Below are 18,944 nucleotides of genomic sequence, written 5' to 3' on the forward strand. Positions count from 1 at the left end.
AAAGGGTGTTTACACCACCTTGCCCCAGCTGTCGTGCAGCCAGTTGTGTCAGATTTGGATGGCCAGCCAGGGGTGGCATAATACATGCTGCAGCCCCTGGTAGGCCCTGGGTACACCTATGCCCTGGGTACCTAAGGTACACTGTACATGGACTGATAAGGTGACTCAGTATCCAATTAGATATGTACCTAAGGTACATGGAATCCATTTTACAGAGAGAGCAGTGGGCCTGGGGTCCTGTATAGCAGGGCCCCAGGTCAACTAAGTCAGAAAACCAGCAAAACACCAGGCAAAAAGTTGGGGGCAACCATAGTCAGGGATCTACCTTCCTACATAACACCCCCCCCCCCCCCCCCCCCAACGAAAGGAGATAAGGCTATCCTTGCCAGGTAAGCCTATATTGCCTGAGTGGCCATATAAGGAAGTACCAGCACTGGCATGGTTACCCCCTATCTCATGGTCCACTAAGCAATCCCTCACCCTAAGGGTATCTGAGGGTCTCCACCATAGGGAATCTCTACCTGTGGTGTGTTTTGGCAAAGGAAAAGGCTGGTGCTGAAATGGAGTACTGAAGTGAGGCTCCACTAATTTTGGGCTCAGCTTCCTCCAATCATTTTCCACCATAGAGGCCTTTCTTTCCAAGACTGAGTTGTTTTGGGCTCTCAGGGTCAACCTCTGGCTACCTACAGCTGGAGGTTGGGTCCCTCTGTTTGGCTTACTGGAGGGACAGGTCAGGTTTGGGGCCCTCAGGTCCCAGGTTTGGCTGTGCCCAACAGTGTCCATCTGTGGGAGGTCCCTAACTAAATTTAAGGGGGATCCCTCAGGAGTCTGTTTTATTTTCACTTGGCTAGGATTACTAGCTTCAGTGCCCTTAATCTGTTGATTGGGAAGTTCTTTTGGACAGGGGGCCCTTTGGGGTCCAACACTGGCCTCCCTGACCTCTACAGCCCTGGGCTGACTGAGGCAGGGTAGAGAGGGGCAGGTTACCTGCTCCAGACTGGGTCCCACCTTGGAAGGGTCCACTGACATCAGGGGCTCTGCCAGGCTAGGCCTGACTACCTCTGTGGCAGTTTCTTCACAAGGGGTCAGATCAGTTCCTCGAGGAGGCTGACCCTTTCCTAAAGTCTGGTGGGAGGGAGATTTCTCTTCCTCCTCAATGCTCTCTGTCTGAGTGGAGTGATCCATAGTTTCAGGCTTCACAACACTATCATCTGTCTGAGTTTGAGCTGTGGCCATCACAACTCTCCCAACCTTTTCAGGAGGGGGCTCAGTTTGGGTGTGGGCTGTGACCATCACAGCCTTTACAACCTGTTCTGGGAAGGAAGTTGTCTGAGATTGGGCTGTGACTGGCACAGCCCTCCTGACCTGTTCAGGGAGGACATCTTGGACTGGGGCTGTGGCTACCACTGCCCCACTAACCTTACCATTGAAGTTTACCATTTTAGAATGGGTTTCTTGCTCTACTTCAGCCCAGGCTGAGAGCTCTAAATCATTCCCCAGTAGGCAATCTACAGGCAAGTTTGGTGACACTGCCACTCTCTTGTGGCCAGTGACACCTCCCCAGCTGAGATTGACCACTGCCATGGGATGATCTCTCTGTACTCCATCAATATTGGTCACCTGGTATGTGGCACCAGGTAAAAGTTGCCTTGAGGGGACTAGACTCTCAGTCACCATAGTGATGCTAGCCCCTGTATCTCTATAGGCCTCAACTTTTATACCATTGATGAGGGGCTCCTGTCTGTACTTGCCCAAAGTGTTGGGACAAGTTGTGAAGTTGGCAAACCCCATGCCAGTCTCACAGACAAGAGTATCTAAGTTTGGGGACCTGGTTAGGCCAGAGTCCCCAGGAACTCCCAAAGTAAATGCACCCAAATTCTTGGGGGCACTCCCACCACCTGGGGGATTACTACTAGTAGTAACAGGAGGTTTGGGAATGTTACTTGGGGGTATGTTCTCCTTATTGTTATTCTTTGGGCAACTGCTGTCAGTTTTCAAATGACCCACCTGTTTACAGGGATAACAATAAGGTTTCTTCTGGTTATTAGAAGGATTCTAGGACCCACCCCCCTCAGAGGATTTTTGGGGCCCTGATGTGGTTTGATCTGGAGATTTATTCCCACCCTTCTCTTGAGGCTTGGTTGATTCCTTTTTCTGGTCACCACCTTGGTTCTTGGGCCTAATCCTGGTTCTGACCCATTTGTCTGCCCTCTTACCCAATTCTTGTGGAGAGGTCAGATCAGAGTCTACCAGGTGCTGGTGTAATAACTGGTTCTGACAATTATTTAAGACTTGCTCTCTCATAATAAGATTATACAATCCTGTGAAGTCAGTAACCTTGCTACCCAGTAGCCAGCCTTCCAAAGCCTTAGTGGCACAATCAACAAAGTCAGACCAATCCTGAGACTGAGTTTTCTGGGTAGCCCTGAACAGCAACCTGTACTGCTCAGTGGTTAAGCCAAACCCATCAACCAGTGCATTTTTCAGGACCTGGTAATTGTTAGCATCCTCAACTCTAGTAGTGAGGAGCTTATCTCTACCTTTGCCATCAAAGGAGAGCCACAGTATAGCTGCCCACTGACTCTGGGGAATGCACTGCACAGTGCAGGCCCTCTCCAGAGCAGCCATCCATTTCTGGATGTCATCCCCTTGCTTAAAGGGGGGCACTATCTTAGTCAGGTGTTTAGTATCTAAACCCTTCTCTTTATCTCTTGGGAGATTGCTGCCACCAGTGGGAGCTAGCCCACTCATCTGCTGCTCTCTAGCAAAGGCAAGCTTTTCTTTGGCCAGGGCAAGTTCTTCCCTTTCAATCCTCAGAGTAGCCTGTCTCATCCTAGCTTCATGCTCCCTTCTCTGAGGGGAAGTCAATCTCCTCTGGGGAGAGTTCCTTCTCCTCTGAGAAGAGGCATTAGAGTGCAGAGATCTATTGGAGTCCCTAGAAAGAGATCTATCTCTCCTAACTCCAAGGTTAGGCCTACTTAGGGTCAGTACTGGGGGGTCCCCCAGATCCTGGCCCAAGCAAGTCTATGTTGGCCCTAGTTAGCCTTCTGACTACCTCAAGACCTCTGTCTACCTCATCCCCAGAGAGTTCCTCAGGCTCCTCCTCCTCAACTGCATTTACAGTGTTGTGGAGGTCTGGATCACCAAGGTGCCCTTCTAAGGCTGGCATACTCCCTTCTCCCTGAGATGCTTTCCTAGCATCATAAGTCTCTAAGAGACCCAAGAGAAAGGGAGTGGTGGGGTTAGACCCTGTAGGACGGTAGATCCCTGACTATGGTTGCCCCCAACTTTTTTGCCTGGTGGTTTGCTGGTTTTCTGACTTAGTTGACCTGGGGCCCTGCTATTCAGGACCCCAGGCCTACTGCTCTCTCTGTAAAATGGATTCCATGTACCTTAGGTACATATCTAAATTGGATACTGAGTCACCTTACCAGTCCCTGTACAGTGTACCTTAGGTACCCAGGGCATAGGTGTACCCAGGGCCTACCAGGGGCTGCAGCATGTATTATGCCACCCCTGGCTGGCCATCCAAATCTGACACAACTGGCTGCTTGACAGCTGGGGCAAGGTGGTGTAATCACCCTTTGCTTTAGATATAGTATACCTATATCTAACCCTAAAAATGGACACACAGATCTCCTATCAGTCACTCCTATGGCAGGCCTTAACAATCCTGAAGGCAGAGTGCTTGGAATCGTGTGAGATGGTGCTCTGGCATGAGCTGAGCCTGTCTGCGGCTTTCGGGATCCATCCCTTAGCCGTTTCCATGATATCGCATACCATATACTCTTAAGTGCATTATAATCCTCGCGGTTATATGCCAACTCTGGTATCGCTTTATCAAAACATGTCGAGTAAGGTGTCATACGAATTGGAATACTAACCCCTCGCCAATTCTGGCGACGGGGTTAGCATTCCACCCTTCTAGAGGGACACGACATGTATGTAACCCCTAACCCCGGTTAAAATCAGACAGAGCCTTAGCATCCACAAAATGGATGCTGCCACCGAGACACAAGTCTGCCCTCCTGCTGCTGGGAGTCCTCCCAGAGCAGGAGATAAGGACAAAGGGTTTCCTGCCAGGGGCGGTGCCAGCACCGTCCCAGACAGGGTTTGTGTATTGTAGGTAGGCAGGGCTTCAGAGGAAGGTGACTGCACGTGGCACCCCGGTGCTCACTGTGCATAGGCTGGCTGGAACCAGTTCCAGGGTCACTCCAGACCCTGTGCTGGGGAAAAGCCCGCCAAGGAAGTGGGTGTAACCACCCCCCTCCTAGTCCCACCCCTAGGGCAGGACTTAGTCGCGTGCCAGCCCCTTTTTACAGGATAAAGGTAGGAACTGGCCCCCTTCCAAATCAGATCATCTTTGAATCCTGAAACTACTTTCCACGAAAGGAACTCAAGACTTCTTCCTAAGATTTCTCCCTTGTGACTAAGGAGTAGTCACCCTGCATCCGCAGGCACCATCTTAAGAACACTGCGGTCTGCTGCAAGTCTCTCCTCCGGATCAAGACTGCCCAGCTCGACGAGAACCGGCTTCCCTGGCACCTCTGACCTCTACCTACATCATCAGTCACGCTGAGATTCGTGGGTGTGACGAGACCTCGAGGGACCGGCCATCTTCAAGACTGCACGACTTCTGCACAGCAAGCCCGCCGAGTAATTTCCTGGTGAGTGCTTTGGGGTCCGAGAAGCCCCGACCCTGAGCAGCTCCAGCACCGAAGTGCAGCCTCCCAGCATCTCCACGATCTGCGTGGGGCCCTTCTGCTTTTTGCTGCTCACCGCGTTGTTTGGCTACTAGCCCGCTGGCTTGTGGCCTTCTGAACGACGCCCGACGACATCACTGCTGCTAGTCTGGTTGTTCCAGACTGGCCCTTGCTTCCCTCCATCGGAGAAGTACCCTGGACCCTCCTGGTCCGGCTAAGACGCCATTTTAGGTCCACCGCGTGGGCCTTGCATTTGCCAAGACTTGTTGCCCAATCCTGGGTCCAGCGACGTCGACAGCAAGAACCTTCGTGGGACAGCTCGCACCTCCATCCTGGTCGCCGACAACGCCTCCTGGTCCGAGAGACTGCAGAGCCCAGCAGCGCCCCCTCACCTGACTGCGGTGACTTCGCCCGGTGCCATCCTGGTGCCCACTTAATCACTGGCTAGTGATTCAAGAACTTGGTCCCCTCTGCTTTCAGGTTTTCTTCTTCCTTGATCCAGGCTTGGATCCATCGAACTTTCCTTCACTGGTCGCCTGCCAGCAACTTCCTTCTTCCAGGCTCCTGGTCCGGCAACGAGATTCCCGACGTCTTTTCAGACCTATGCAGCTGCAGCCCCTGGGCTAGGTAACTTCGGCACTTCGGTGTCCCAGCATAGCCTCACTATCCTAGGGTCAGGATCCACTGTCGTTTTCTCCCTACCAGGTCGGGTTCGCCCGTGAACACTAACTTTGCCTTTACTAGTTTCCATAGACTTTGTCCGGCATCCCGCGTGAGAGTGCACACTCTGCACCCGAGTCCCCTAGGTCTCCTAGAAGTAATCTAACGATTCCCTAGTCAAGTCCTAGCGATTCCAAAGCCTATTAGTACTGTACTTACCTGCTAGTAATTTCGCATTCCACTTTTAGAGTATATGGTTTTTCGTGCCCCTCGGGCATTTGTGTATAACGTGCTAACTTAAGTATTTTCATAAGAGTTTTGTTGTGTGCTTAGCACCCTGTCCTCATAAAGAGTACAGGGTTGTTGTGATTCTAATAAATACATTGTTTATTTTCATAACACTTGTGTGGTGTCCTTTCACTGGGTGTTCAAGGGGTAATGTGATGGTAAAACAGCTGGCTTAACACGCCCTCTAGAGTCTTAGCCTTAGACTGCTCGTATCCATGCTACTAGGATAGCTGGTCTATAAGGTTGACTTACAACCAATCATCAATAAGGGTTGTTTGGACTGATATATAGTGATCACTAGAATAGTGAACACTGCACATCAGGCCAACTTCTCACATTGGTGAGCAGCGGTTGGGATTTGAGCTTGCTGTTGTTTTACCACACATGCCCTAAGAATATCTTGTGAAAGATCACATAAGTACTAAAGGTACATATAACTTAGCTTAGAATACTCTGAGTTCTACTGAACCAGCTGTTGTAGCTCCTAGGGCCTAGCACACCCTAAACTACAACTCTAGCAAGGGATCAGTAGGCAAACATATAGTGTAGGTAAGTGCACCACTTACACCTCACTAGAAAAGCATGTCTACCCAGGGAGATTCTACTGAGACTCCCCTGGTCAGTGTTGACCCTCCACAGGTCACTTCAAGATATGCAGCTCTCAGTTTTCAGGAGATGAGACAAATCTGTGTCTCCAGAAAACTGAAGCAGGGGTCTAACCCCACCATTCCCTTTTTAATAGGTCTCTTAGAGACTTATGATGCGAGAACGCTTTCTCAGCTAGATGGGAATATGCCAGCCTTAGAGGGAACCTCTGGGGATCCAGACCTCCCCAACACTGCTACTGCAGTTGAGGAGGAGGAGGATCAGGAGGAACTCGCTGGGGATGAGGTAGACAAAGGTCTTGAGGTAGTCAGAAGGCTAACCAGGACCAACTTAGACTTACTTGGGCTAGGATCTGGGGGACCCCCAGTACTAACCCGAAGTGGGCCTAACCTGGGAGTTAGGAGAGATAGATCTCTTTCTAGGGACTCCAATAGATCTCTGCACTCGAATGCCTCTTCTCAGGGGAGAAGGAATCCTCCACAGAGGAGATTTACTTCCCCTCAGAGAAGGGAGCATGAAGCTAGGATGAGACAAGCTGAACTAAGGATTGAAAGGGAAGAAATTGCCCTGGCCAAAGAGAAGCTTGCCCTGGCAAGAGAGCAGCAGATGAGTGGGTTAGCTCCCACTGGTGGCAGCAATCTCCCAAGAGATAGAGAGAAGGGTTTAGATACTAAACACCTGACTAAGATAGTGCCCCCTTTAAGCAAGGGGATGACATCCAGAAATGGATGGCTGCTTTGGAGAGGGCCTGCACTGTGCAGTGCATTCCCCAGAGTCAGTGGGCAGCTATACTGTGGCTCTCCTTTGATGGTAAAGGTAGAGATAAGCTCCTCACTACAAGAGTGGAGGATGCTAATGATTACCAGGTCCTGAAAAATGCACTGGTTGATGGGTTTGGCTTAACCACTGAGCAGTACAGGTTGCTGTTCAGAGACACCCAGAAAACTCAGTCTCAGGACTGGTCAGACTTTGTTGATTGTGCCACTAAGGCTTTGGAAGGCTGGCTACTGGGTAGCAAGGTTACTGACTTCACAGGATTGTATAATCTTATTATGAGAGAGCAAGTCTTAAATAATTGTCAGAACCAGTTATTACACCAGCACCTGGTAGACTCTGAGCTGACCTCTCCACAAGAATTGGGTAAGAGGGCAGACAAATGGGTCAGAACCAGGATTAGGCCCAAGAACCAAGGTGGTGACCAGAAAAAGGAATCAACCAAGCCTCAAGAGAAGGGTGGGAATAAATCTACAGATCAAACCACATCAGGGCCCCAAAAATCCTCTGAGGGGGGTGGGTCCCAGAATCCTTCCAACAACCAGAAGAAACCTTATTGTTATCCCTGTAAACAGGTGGGTCATTTAAAAACTGACAGCAGTTGCCCAAAGAATAACAATAAGGAAAACATACCCCCAAGTAACATTCCCAAACCTCCTGTTACTACTAGTAGTAATCCCCCAGGTGGTGGGAGTGCCCCCAAGAATTTGGGTGCATTTACTTTGGGAGTTCCTGGGGACTCTGGCCTAACCAGGTCCCCAAACTTAGATACTCTTGTCTGTGAGACTGGCATGGGGTTTGCCAACTTCACAACTTGTCCCAACACTTTGGGCAAGTACAGACAGGAGCCCCTCATCAATGGAATGAAAGTTGAGGCCTATAGAGATACAGGGGCTAGCATCACCATGGTGACTGAGAGTCTAGTCCCCTCAAGGCAACTTTTACCTGGTGCCACATACCAGGTGGTAAACATTGATGGAGTGAAGAAAACTCATCCCATGGCAGTAGTAAATCTCAGCTGGGGAAGTGTCACTGGCCCCAAGAGAGTGGCAGTGTCAACCAACTTGCCTGTAGATTGCCTACTGGGGAATGATTTAGAGACCTCAGCCTGGGCTGAGGTAGAGCAAGAAACCCATTCTAAAATGGTAAATACCCATGGTAAGGTTAGTGGGGCAGTGATAGCCACAGCCCCAGTCCAAGATGTCCTCCCTGAACAGGTCAGGAGGGTTGTGCCAGTCACAACCCAATCTCAGACAACTCCCTTCCCAGAACAGGTTGTCAAGGCTGTCATGGTAACAGCCCACACCCAAACTGAGCCCCCTCCTGAAAAGGTTGGGAGAGTTGTGATGGCCACAGCTCAAACTCAGACAGATGATAGTGTTGTGAAGCCTGAAACTATGGATCACTCCACTCAGACAGAGAGCATTGAGGAGGAAGAGAAATCTCCCTCCCACCAGACTTTAGGAAAAGATCAGCCTCCTCAGGGAACTGATCTGACCCCTTGTGAAGAAACTGCCACAGAGGTAGTCAGGCCTAGCCTGGCAGAACCCCTGATGTCAGTGGACCCTTCCAAGGTGGGACCCAGTCTGGAGCAGGTAACCTGCCCCTCTCTACCCTGCCTCAGTCAGCCCAGGGCTGTAGAGGTCAGGGAGGCCAGTGGTGGACCCCAAGGGGCCCCCTGTCCAAAAGAATTTCCCAATCAGCAGATTAAGGGCACTGAAGCTAGTAGTCCTAGCCCAGTGAAAATAAAACATACTCCTGAGGGATCCCCCTTAAAATTAGTTAGGGACCTCCCACAGATGGACACTGTTGGGCACAGCCAAACTTGGGACCTGAGGGCCCCAGACCTGACCTGTCCCTCCAGTAAGCCAAACAGAGGGACCCAACCTCCAGCTGTAGGTAGCCAGAGGTTGACCCTGAGAGCCCAAAACAACTCAGTCTTGGAAAGAAAGGCCTCTATGGTGGAAAATGATTGGAGGAAGCTGAGCCCAAAATTAGTGGAGCCTCACTTCAGTACTCCATTTCAGCACCAGCCTTTTCCTTTGCCAAAACACACCACAGGTAGAGATTCCCTATGGTGGAGACCCTCAGATACCCTTAGGGTGAGGGATTGCTTAGTGGACCATGAGATAGGGGGTAACCATGCCAGTGCTGTTACTTCCTTATATGGCCACTCAGGCAATATAGGCTTACCTGGCAAGGCTAGCCTTATCTCCTTTCGTTTGGGGGGGGGGGGGGTTATGTAGGACGGTAGATCCCTGACTATGGTTGCCCCCAACTTTTTTGCCTGGTGTTTTGCTGGTTTTCTGACTTAGTTGACCTGGGGCCCTGCTATTCAGGACCCCAGGCCTACTGCTCTCTCTGTAAAATGGAGTCCATGTACCTTAGGTACATATCTAAATTGGATACTGAGTCACCTTACCAGTCCCTGTACAGTGTACCTTAGGTACCCAGGGCATAGGTGTACCCAGGGCCTACCAGGGGCTGCAGCATGTATTATGCCACCCCTGGCTGGCCATCCAAATCTGACACAACTGACTGCTTGACAGCTGGGGCAAGGTGGTGTAATCACCCTTTGCTTTAGATATAGTATACCTATATCGAACCCTAAAAATGGACACACAGATCTCCTATCAGTCACTCCTATGGCAGGCCTTAACAATCCTGAAGGCAGAGTGCTTGGAATCGTGTGAGATGGTGCTCTGGCATGAGCTGAGCCTGTCTGCGGCTTTCGGGATCCATCCCTTAGCCGTTTCCATGATATCGCATACCATATACTCTTAAGTGCATTATAATCCTCGCGGTTATATGCCAACTCTGGTATCGCTTTATCAAAACATGTCGAGTAAGGTGTCATACGAATTGGAATACTAACCCCTCGCCAATTCTGGCGACGGGGTTAGCATTCCACCCTTCTAGAAGGACACGACATGTATGTAACCCCTAACCCCGGTTAAAATCAGACAGAGCCTTAGCATCCACAAAATGGATGCTGCCACCGAGACACAAGTCTGCCCTCCTGCTGCTGGGAGTCCTCCCAGAGCAGGAGATAAGGACAAAGGGTTTCCTGCCAGGGGCGGTGCCAGCACCGTCCCAGACAGGGTTTGTGTATTGTAGGTAGGCAGGGCTTCAGAGGAAGGTGACTGCACGTGGCACCCCGGTGCTCACTGTGCATAGGCTGGCTGGAACCAGTTCCAGGGTCACTCCAGACCCTGTGCTGGGGAAAAGCCCGCCAAGGAAGTGGGTGTAACCACCCCCCTCCTAGTCCCACCCCTAGGGCAGGACTTAGTCGCGTGCCAGCCCCTTTTTACAGGATAAAGGTAGGAACTGGCCCCCTTCCAAATCAGATCATCTTTGAATCCTGAAACTACTTTCCACGAAAGGAACTCAAGACTTCTTCCTAAGATTTCTCCCTTGTGACTAAGGAGTAGTCACCCTGCATCCGCAGGCACCATCTTAAGAACACTGCGGTCTGCTGCAAGTCTCTCCTCCGGATCAAGACTGCCCAGCTCGACGAGAACCGGCTTCCCTGGCACCTCTGACCTCTACCTACATCATCAGTCACGCTGAGATTCGTGGGTGTGACGAGACCTCGAGGGACCGGCCATCTTCAAGACTGCACGACTTCTGCACAGCAAGCCCGCCGAGTAATTTCCTGGTGAGTGCTTTGGGGTCCGAGAAGCCCCGACCCTGAGCAGCTCCAGCACCGAAGTGCAGCCTCCCAGCATCTCCACGATCTGCGTGGGGCCCTTCTGCTTTTTGTTGCTCACCGCGTTGTTTGGCTACTAGCCCGCTGGCTTGTGGCCTTCTGAACGACGCCCGACGACATCACTGCTGCTAGTCTGGTTGTTCCAGACTGGCCCTTGCTTCCCTCCATCGGAGAAGTACCCTGGACCCTCCTGGTCCGGCTAAGACGCCATATTAGGTCCACCGCGTGGGCCTTGCATTTGCCAAGACTTGTTGCCCAATCCTGGGTCCAGCGACGTCGACAGCAAGAACCTTCGTGGGACAGCTCGCACCTCCATCCTGGTCGCCGACAACGCCTCCTGGTCCGAGAGACTGCAGAGCCCAGCAGCGCCCACTCACCTGACTGCGGTGACTTCGCCCGGTGCCATCCTGGTGCCCACTTAATCACTGGCTAGTGATTCAAGAACTTGGTCCCCTCTGCTTTCAGGTTTTCTTCTTCCTTGATCCAGGCTTGGATCCATCGAACTTTCCTTCACTGGTCGCCTGCCAGCAACTTCCTTCTTCCAGGCTCCTGGTCCGGCAACGAGATTCCCGACGTCTTTTCAGACCTATGCAGCTGCAGCCCCTGGGCTAGGTAACTTCGGTGTCCCAGCATAGCCTCACTATCCTAGGGTCAGGATCCACTGTCGTTTTCTCCCTACCAGGTCGGGTTCGCCCGTGAACACTAACTTTGCCTTTACTAGTTTCCATAGACTTTGTCCCGCATCCCGCGTGAGAGTGCACACTCTGCACCCGAGTCCCCTAGGTCTCCTAGAAGTAATCTAACGATTCCCTAGTCAAGTCCTAGCGATTCCAAAGCCTATTAGTACTGTACTTACCTGCTAGTAATTTCGCATTCCACTTTTAGAGTATATGGTTTTTCGTGCCCCTCGGGCATTTGTGTATAACGTGCTAACTTAAGTATTTTCATAAGAGTTTTGTTGTGTGCTTAGCACCCTGTCCTCATAAAGAGTACAGGGTTGTTGTGATTCTAATAAATACATTGTTTATTTTCATAACACTTGTGTGGTGTCCTTTCACTGGGTGTTCAAGGGGTAATGTGATGGTAAAACAGCTGGCTTAACACGCCCTCTAGAGTCTTAGCCTTAGACTGCTCGTATCCATGCTACTAGGATAGCTGGTCTATAAGGTTGACTTACAACCAATCATCAATAAGGGTTGTTTGGACTGATATATAGTGATCACTAGAATAGTGAACACTGCACATCAGGCCAACTTCTCACAGACCCCTGTTTCAATTTCCTGGAGGTACACAAGTGTCTCAGCTCCTGGAAATTGAGAGCTGCATATCTTGAGTTGACCTGTGGAGGGTCAATAACCACAAGGGGAGTCTCTGAAGACTCTCCATGGTTAGACATGCTTTTCTAGTGAGGTGTAAGTGGTGCACTTACCTACACTATATGTTTACCTACTGATCCCTTGCTAGAGTTGTAGTTTAGGGTGTGCTAGGCCCTAGGAGCTACAACAGCTGGTTCAGTAGAACTCAGAGTATTCTAAGCTAAGTTATATGTACCTTTAGTACTTATGTGATCTTTCACAAGATATTCTTAGGATATGTGTGGTAAAACAACAGCAAGCTCAAATCCCAACCGCTGCTCACCAATGTGAGAAGTTGGCCTGATATGTAGTGCTCACTATTCTAGTGATCACTATGTATCAGTCCAAACAACCCTTATTGATGATTGGTTGTAAGTCAACCTTATAGACCAGCTATCCTAGTAGCATGGATACGAGCAGTCTAAGGCTAAGACTCTAGAGGGCGTGTTAAGCCAGCTGTTTTACCATCACATTACCCCTTGAACACCCAGTGAAAGGACACCACACAAGTTGTTATGAAAATAAACAGTGTATTTATTTATAACAAGACTACCCTGGCTCTTTATGAGACAGGGAGCTAAGCACACAACAAAACTCTTATAAAAATACATAAGTTAGCACAGTATATACAAATGCCCGAGGGGCACGGGAAACCATATACTCAAAAAGTGGAATGCGAAACTACTAGCAGGTAAGTACAGTACTAATAGGCTTTGGAATCGCTAGGACTTGACTATAGAATCGTTAGATTACTTCTAGGAGGCCCAGGGGACTCGGGTGCAGAGTGTGCACTCTCACGCGGGATGCGGGACAAAGTCTATGATAGCTAGTAAAGTTAAAGTTAGTGTTCACGGGCGAACCCGACCTGGTAGGAAGAAAACGACAGTGGATCCTGACCCTTGGATAGTGAGGCTATGCTGGGGCACCGAAATGCCGAAGTTACCTAGCCCAGGGGCTGCAGCTGCATATGTCTCAAAAGACGTCGGGAATCCTCGTAGACGAACCAGGAGCCTGGAAGAAAGATGCTGGCAGGCGACCAGTGAAGAGAGTTCGAAGTGATCCAAACCTGGATCTTGAAGATGGATGACACCTGAAAGCAGAGGGGACCAAGTTCGTGACTACTAGCCAGTAGTCAGGGGCACCAGGAGGGCACCGGAGGGTAGTCACCTCGACTAGGTGGGTGGGCGACGCTATGCTCTGCAGATCTCACGGACCAGGAGGCGTTGTCGGCGACCAGGATGGAGGGGCGAGCAGTCCCACGATGAATGAAGCTGTCGGCGTCGAAGGACCCAGGATTGGGCAACAAAGCCTTGGCTAATTCAAGCCCACGCGGTGGACTCAAAATGGCGTCTTGAGTGGACCAGGAGGGTCCGGGGTGCTCCTCTTCTGGAAGGGAGCAAGAACCAGTCTGGAGCAACCAGACCAGCAGCAGTGATGTCGTCGGGCGTCGTTCAGAAGGCCACGAGCCAGCGGGCTAGTAGCCAAACAACGCGGTGAGCAGCAAAAAGCAGAAGGGCCCTACGCCGATCGTGGAGATGCTGGGGGGCTGATCTTCGCACTCACGGTTCTCAGCTTGGCTGTAGAGGTGAGTAGAGGTCGGAGGTGCCAGGGAAGCCGGGTCTTGTCGAGCTGGGCAGTCGGATTCCGGAGGAAGGACTCGCAGCAGACCGCAGTGTTCTTAAGGTGGTGCCTGCGGATGCAGGGTGACTACTCCTTAGTCACAAGGGAGAATCTTGAAGAAGAAATCTTGATGTCCTTTCGTAGAAAGTCGTGTCTTGATTCCAAAGATGATCTAATTTGGAAGGGGGCCAGTTCCTACCTTTATCTGGGAAAAGGGGGCTGGCACGCGACTAAGTCCTGCCCTATGGGTGGGACCAGGAGGGTGGTGGTTACACCCCTCTCCTTTGGCGGGCTTTCCCCAGGCCAGGGGCTGGAGTGCCCCTGGAACTGGTTTCAGCCGGCCTATGCACAGTGAGCACCGGGGTGCCACTTGCAGTCACCTTCCTCTGAGCCCTGCCTACCTAGGATACACAAAATCCTGTCTGGGACGGTGCTAGCACCTCCCCTGGCAGGAAACCCTTTGTCCTTATCTCCTGCTCTGGGAGGACTCCCAGCAGCAGGAGGACAGACTTGTGTCTCGGTGGCAGCATCCATTTTGTGGAGCTAAGGCTCTGTTGGACTTTAACCGGGGTTACAGGTTACATGCATGTCGTGTCCCTCTAGAAGGGTGGAATGCTAACCCCGTCGCCAGAATTGGCGAGGGGTTAGTATTCCAGTTCGTATGACACCTTACTCGACATGTTTTGATAAAGCGATACCAGAGTTGGCATATAAGCGCGAGGATTATAATGCACTTAAGAGTATATGGTATGCGATATCATGGAAACGGCTAAGGGATAGATCCCGAAAGCCGCAGACAGGCTCAGCTCATGCCAGAGCACCATCTCACACGATTCCAAGCACTCTGCCTTCAGGATTGTTTAAGGCCTGCCATAGGAGTGACTGATAGGAGATCTGTGTGTCCATTTTTAGGGTTAGATATAGGAATACTATATCTAAAGCAAAGGGTGTTTACACCACCTTGCCCCAGCTGTCGTGCAGCCAGTTGTGTCAGATTTGGATGGCCAGCCAGGGGTGGCATAATACATGCTGCAGCCCCTGGTAGGCCCTGGGTACACCTATGCCCTGGGTACCTAAGGTACACTGTACAGGGACTGATAAGGTGACTCAGTATCCAATTAGATATGTACCTAAGGTACATGGAATCCATTTTACAGAGAGAGCAGTGGGCCTGGGGTCCTGTATAGCAGGGCCCCAGGTCAACTAAGTCAGAAAACCAGCAAAACACCAGGCAAAAAGTTGGGGGCAACCATAGTCAGGGATCTACCTTCCTACAACGGGGATGTGGAAATAAGCGTTCTGCAAGTCCAACGCTACCATCAGTCTCCAGGGTTGAGAGATAACAAGACCTGAGCTACAGTCAAAATCTTGAACTTCTCCTTCCGGAGGAAGCCGTTGACGTCCCTGAGGTCCAAGATGGGACGCAGGCCCTTGTCCTTCTTGGGGACCTGAAAGTAGTGGGAGTAACAACCCCGACCTACTTCTGGCTCAGGAATGCGCTCAATGGCCCCCTTGGCCAAGACGGCCGTAAATTCCTATTCAAGAAGTGCAAGATGGTCCCCCAACATGTGGTGGTACTGAGGTGGCATGGCTGGAGGGGTAGTCTCGAAGGGGAGGGAGTAGCCCCTTCGAACTATTTGCAGCACCCACTTGTCTGAAGTAATGCTGTGCCAGTGGGGGAGATGATGGCTTATTTGTCCGCCCAATGGCGTTTGATGGGCCTGAAAGGTGGGACTAGGAAGGTTAGCCACGAAAGGAGCGCAAAGCAGAAGGCGGAGGAGGCCGAGCGTCCGAGAGGCCCAAGGACTTGGCCGTACCCCGTGAGTCCTTAAAGCGCTCCAAACGCACTGCTTTGTTGCCAAAAAGGTGAATGTCATAAAGGGGCATGTCCATCAAAATGTTCTGGACATCCCCGGAGAAGCCAGTTGTTCTCAGCCAGGCGTGGCGCTGAAGCGCCACCGTTGTACAAGTTACTTAACTTCGGTAACGATGTATCTGGTAGAGACAATTCTAGCCGCAGATACCTTAACGTAGAATTATCCCCAGGCGCGGGACTGGATCTGAAATTTATTTTTGCCACAGCATCTCTGCACGTCAGTTTTCTTCGGAGAACTTTTCTGCGCCACAACGCGGAGCCATCACAAACAAAACTGTGAGAATATGGGAACAGTGTGCGAAAAAAATCAGGTAAACAGAAAGGGAAGAAGTGAATGGTGAGGAACAGAACTATTTGGGGAAGTGCCAGGCACAGTGTTACTGAGTCATGGAAGGGAAAGAGCAGGGCACCGCTCTGATAACCAAGCTGGCAAAGTGAAAGAGATATCCTCGCTGGAGGCAGAAAAACATGTGAAAAATGTCATAGCAGACGACAGAAAGTTTGCAACCACAATCTACAACAGTGAAGGGCAGCAAGTCCGGAACAGATGAGTAACGACAAATTACCCCAAGACAACACCATCAAGGAGGGTTGTTTCCCCTGTAAAGAGCTAAGGACTGAGGCACAGCCAAGAGACCCCAACTCAGAGGATTGCAGAGGAGTCAGAAACCCCAAGCAATGAAAAAGGGAGAAGATTATGAGTAGGCCCCACACTGGAAAACCCAGGGTGTAGGGATGCAGAAGTACACATGAACCTACCGTCCAATTACCAGAAAGGAAGGAGTGGAACAAATAAACAGAACGAAGCATCCTGCCAGGGAAGAAGTGAAAGAGGTCACTTGTAGAAGACAAAACCACCCTGAGGGAGGCGAGTGCAGAAGACCAAGTTGAAGGTCCTCGCAGAACGGGGAAGAAGAGTGAGTCGTGAAGGAATCTGCGGCTAGAATCGTCTCTACCAGATATATCGTTACCAAAGGTGAGTAACTTGTACATCTGATAGAGACTACTAGCTGCAGATTTCTTAACGTAGAATGGATACCCTAGCCATACCCAGAGGGGAGGGGAAGAGGGTCTGCGAGAGAAAACTCACATGCTTGGAAGAACACAGGGCCCCAACAGGAGATGTATCATTGGGACAAGAAGGAGGGCCCAAGCAGAAGTAAGCAAGAACAAGGAGAATGGAAGGCCAGGATACCACAAGCTTACCCGGAGGGGCAGACGGCACCAAGAGAGAGCCACCCGCAAAATCCGTGGAGAAGAGGCAAAAACAGAGGGAGAGCCCACCTCAGGAGAACACACCCAGCGAAGGGGACAGCTGAATGGGCATCAGCCCCTAGGCAGGAACGGCCTCACGGCCGAGAAGCGCATATGTGAGAAGAGAGACAGTCGCGCAAAGCTTCAGCAGAGCAAGAGACAGGAGCACACAGGTACACGCCGAGGCCCACGGAGGTGGACCATAATGACCAGGCGTGCACAGCAGGCAGCTGGTAAATACTACGAAGTAATGTGCCCAGAACAGCGACCCCCGGGAGCGAGAATATGTAGTACAGACCTAAAGCCATCAACCAGAACACAGGAGAACACCAGAAATATCCTAGCCCCCCTGGAACACAAGGCAGAGGACCAGGCCGAAACATCGGATAATAAGGTGGAATCTCCACAACACGACTTCGTAGATGGCCTGACAAAAGTCGGTCTGGTGATCCAGAGGCTGAAGAGGGAAGGCAAAACTCACAGAAGCAGATATCCCGCAGGAACAAAGGGCAAAATGTACAACAGGCAAGCCCTGTAGAAGAAGGATAGAAACACCATTGGATCCTGAGCAGGACAGAACCTGGAGCAGCGCAAGCTGCGCTTAGGGGAAGAAAAAAGGGGACCACACCAAGCAGTATAAAATGACGCCAGGAAACGTGAGGAACCCGAGAAGGTATCCACTCCCGCCCAGCTTAAGACAGAGCTATACAATAGCCAACAAGTACCCCACCTGGGGTATGACTCGTCCCAAAACAGGGGAACACCTCTTAGGGAAACCCACAGCAGAGGTCAAGAACATAAAAGACCTGTGGGTATCACCGCAGGCGGCTTACCAATCAGCCCAAAAAAATACACAGATGGTCCAACCTGAGGACCTATACAGCTTCACTAACAGCCAAAAAGACACACCACAAAAACAGAAGGGCTGTACCAGCAGCCAAAAGTACAGAGGGGCCAACTGAAGGACCCAGAATGCATTGTAAGCCACACACAGCACACAGACGGGCCAACCGAAACACTAGGCCCAGAGAGAATGGTACCTGAAAACTGACAAGCCGATGATTATGGAGGAGGTGTTAAATAAATGGATCGCATCAAAAGGCAGGTCAACAAGATGCTCCCGAATATTCCCCGGAAAGACGCTATCCCGCAACCAAGCATGGTGGCGGAGGGCCACAGAACTCGCCATAGCGCGGGCGAGAGAATCAGAGACATCCAAGGCCGAACGGAGAATAAATGCAGCTAACTCCCGACCATCCAGCACATGGTGTTGTAGATCAGCGCGGACACCTTCGTGGGAGGGGCGAGACAGAAGGGACTCCGCGGAATCCCATAGGCCGGAGGTAGCCCTGGCCAACACACAAAGTGTGTTGAGCACCCGCAGAGCAGCACTAGTGGAAGCGAAAATGTTACACCCCCAGTAGTCCAACCACCTGGCCTCCCGTGACAGAGGGATCAACACTAAAGGCAAGGAAGTAAGAGCAGTCTGCAGGACAGGGCCCTGGGCAGATGGGTGGGAAAAAAGTAAGACTGGATCGTGCGGGGCAGTGCGGTGGCGGAGCGGCTGAGGCACCGGATCCCCCGTAGTGGGATACCCCCAGGCTCCCAGAAGAGAGTTGTGGAGCGAAGCTTCAAATGGAAGAAGCGGCTCCCCTCCAACAGAGCCCTGGTGGAGAACCTCCAACAAGTGGTCCGTTGGGAGTGGAGCGACTGGGTTGCCCATTTGCAAAATGCCAGTGGCCGTGGAAATGGCCCGGCCAAAGGCTACACTCGCCTCCGTAGGGAGTCGTGGGGGAGAGAGCAACTCTTCCATTGGCGAAGGCTGCAAACTAAGCCGCCCGTCCCCATGCCCTGCTGGAGGAAGAAACGGCCAGCCCCTGTAGGATGGAAGACCCATGGACGAGTGAGGGGCCTGAGGGGACTCCAAAGAAGGTGGAGAATACTGCGGGGCAATCAACAGCAAGGTGCGGAAGAGCGGGTCAAGGGGCTGTGGACGCAGAGACGGCGTAGAACCCGCCCTGGAAGCCGCCAGGGAAAAGGCATCGACGCAGCGTCCAGTCTCCGGTGAAGAGAAGACAAAGAGACTACAATCCTCCGGA

At 51.4% G+C, this 18,944-nt stretch overlaps 1 protein-coding gene across 3 annotated transcripts in view; it reads right to left on the reverse strand.

Moving 5' to 3' along the window:
- The window catches only part of LOC144772494 (E3 ubiquitin-protein ligase TTC3-like), a 1,119,388-nt gene that overhangs the window by 378,680 nt on the left and 721,764 nt on the right, over positions 1-18,944 (reverse strand). The window lies entirely within an intron of this gene.

The sequence above is a fragment of the Lissotriton helveticus genome, chromosome 8, assembly GCF_964261635.1.
Source record: "Lissotriton helveticus chromosome 8, aLisHel1.1, whole genome shotgun sequence".
Classification (NCBI taxonomy): Eukaryota; Metazoa; Chordata; class Amphibia; order Caudata; family Salamandridae; genus Lissotriton; species Lissotriton helveticus.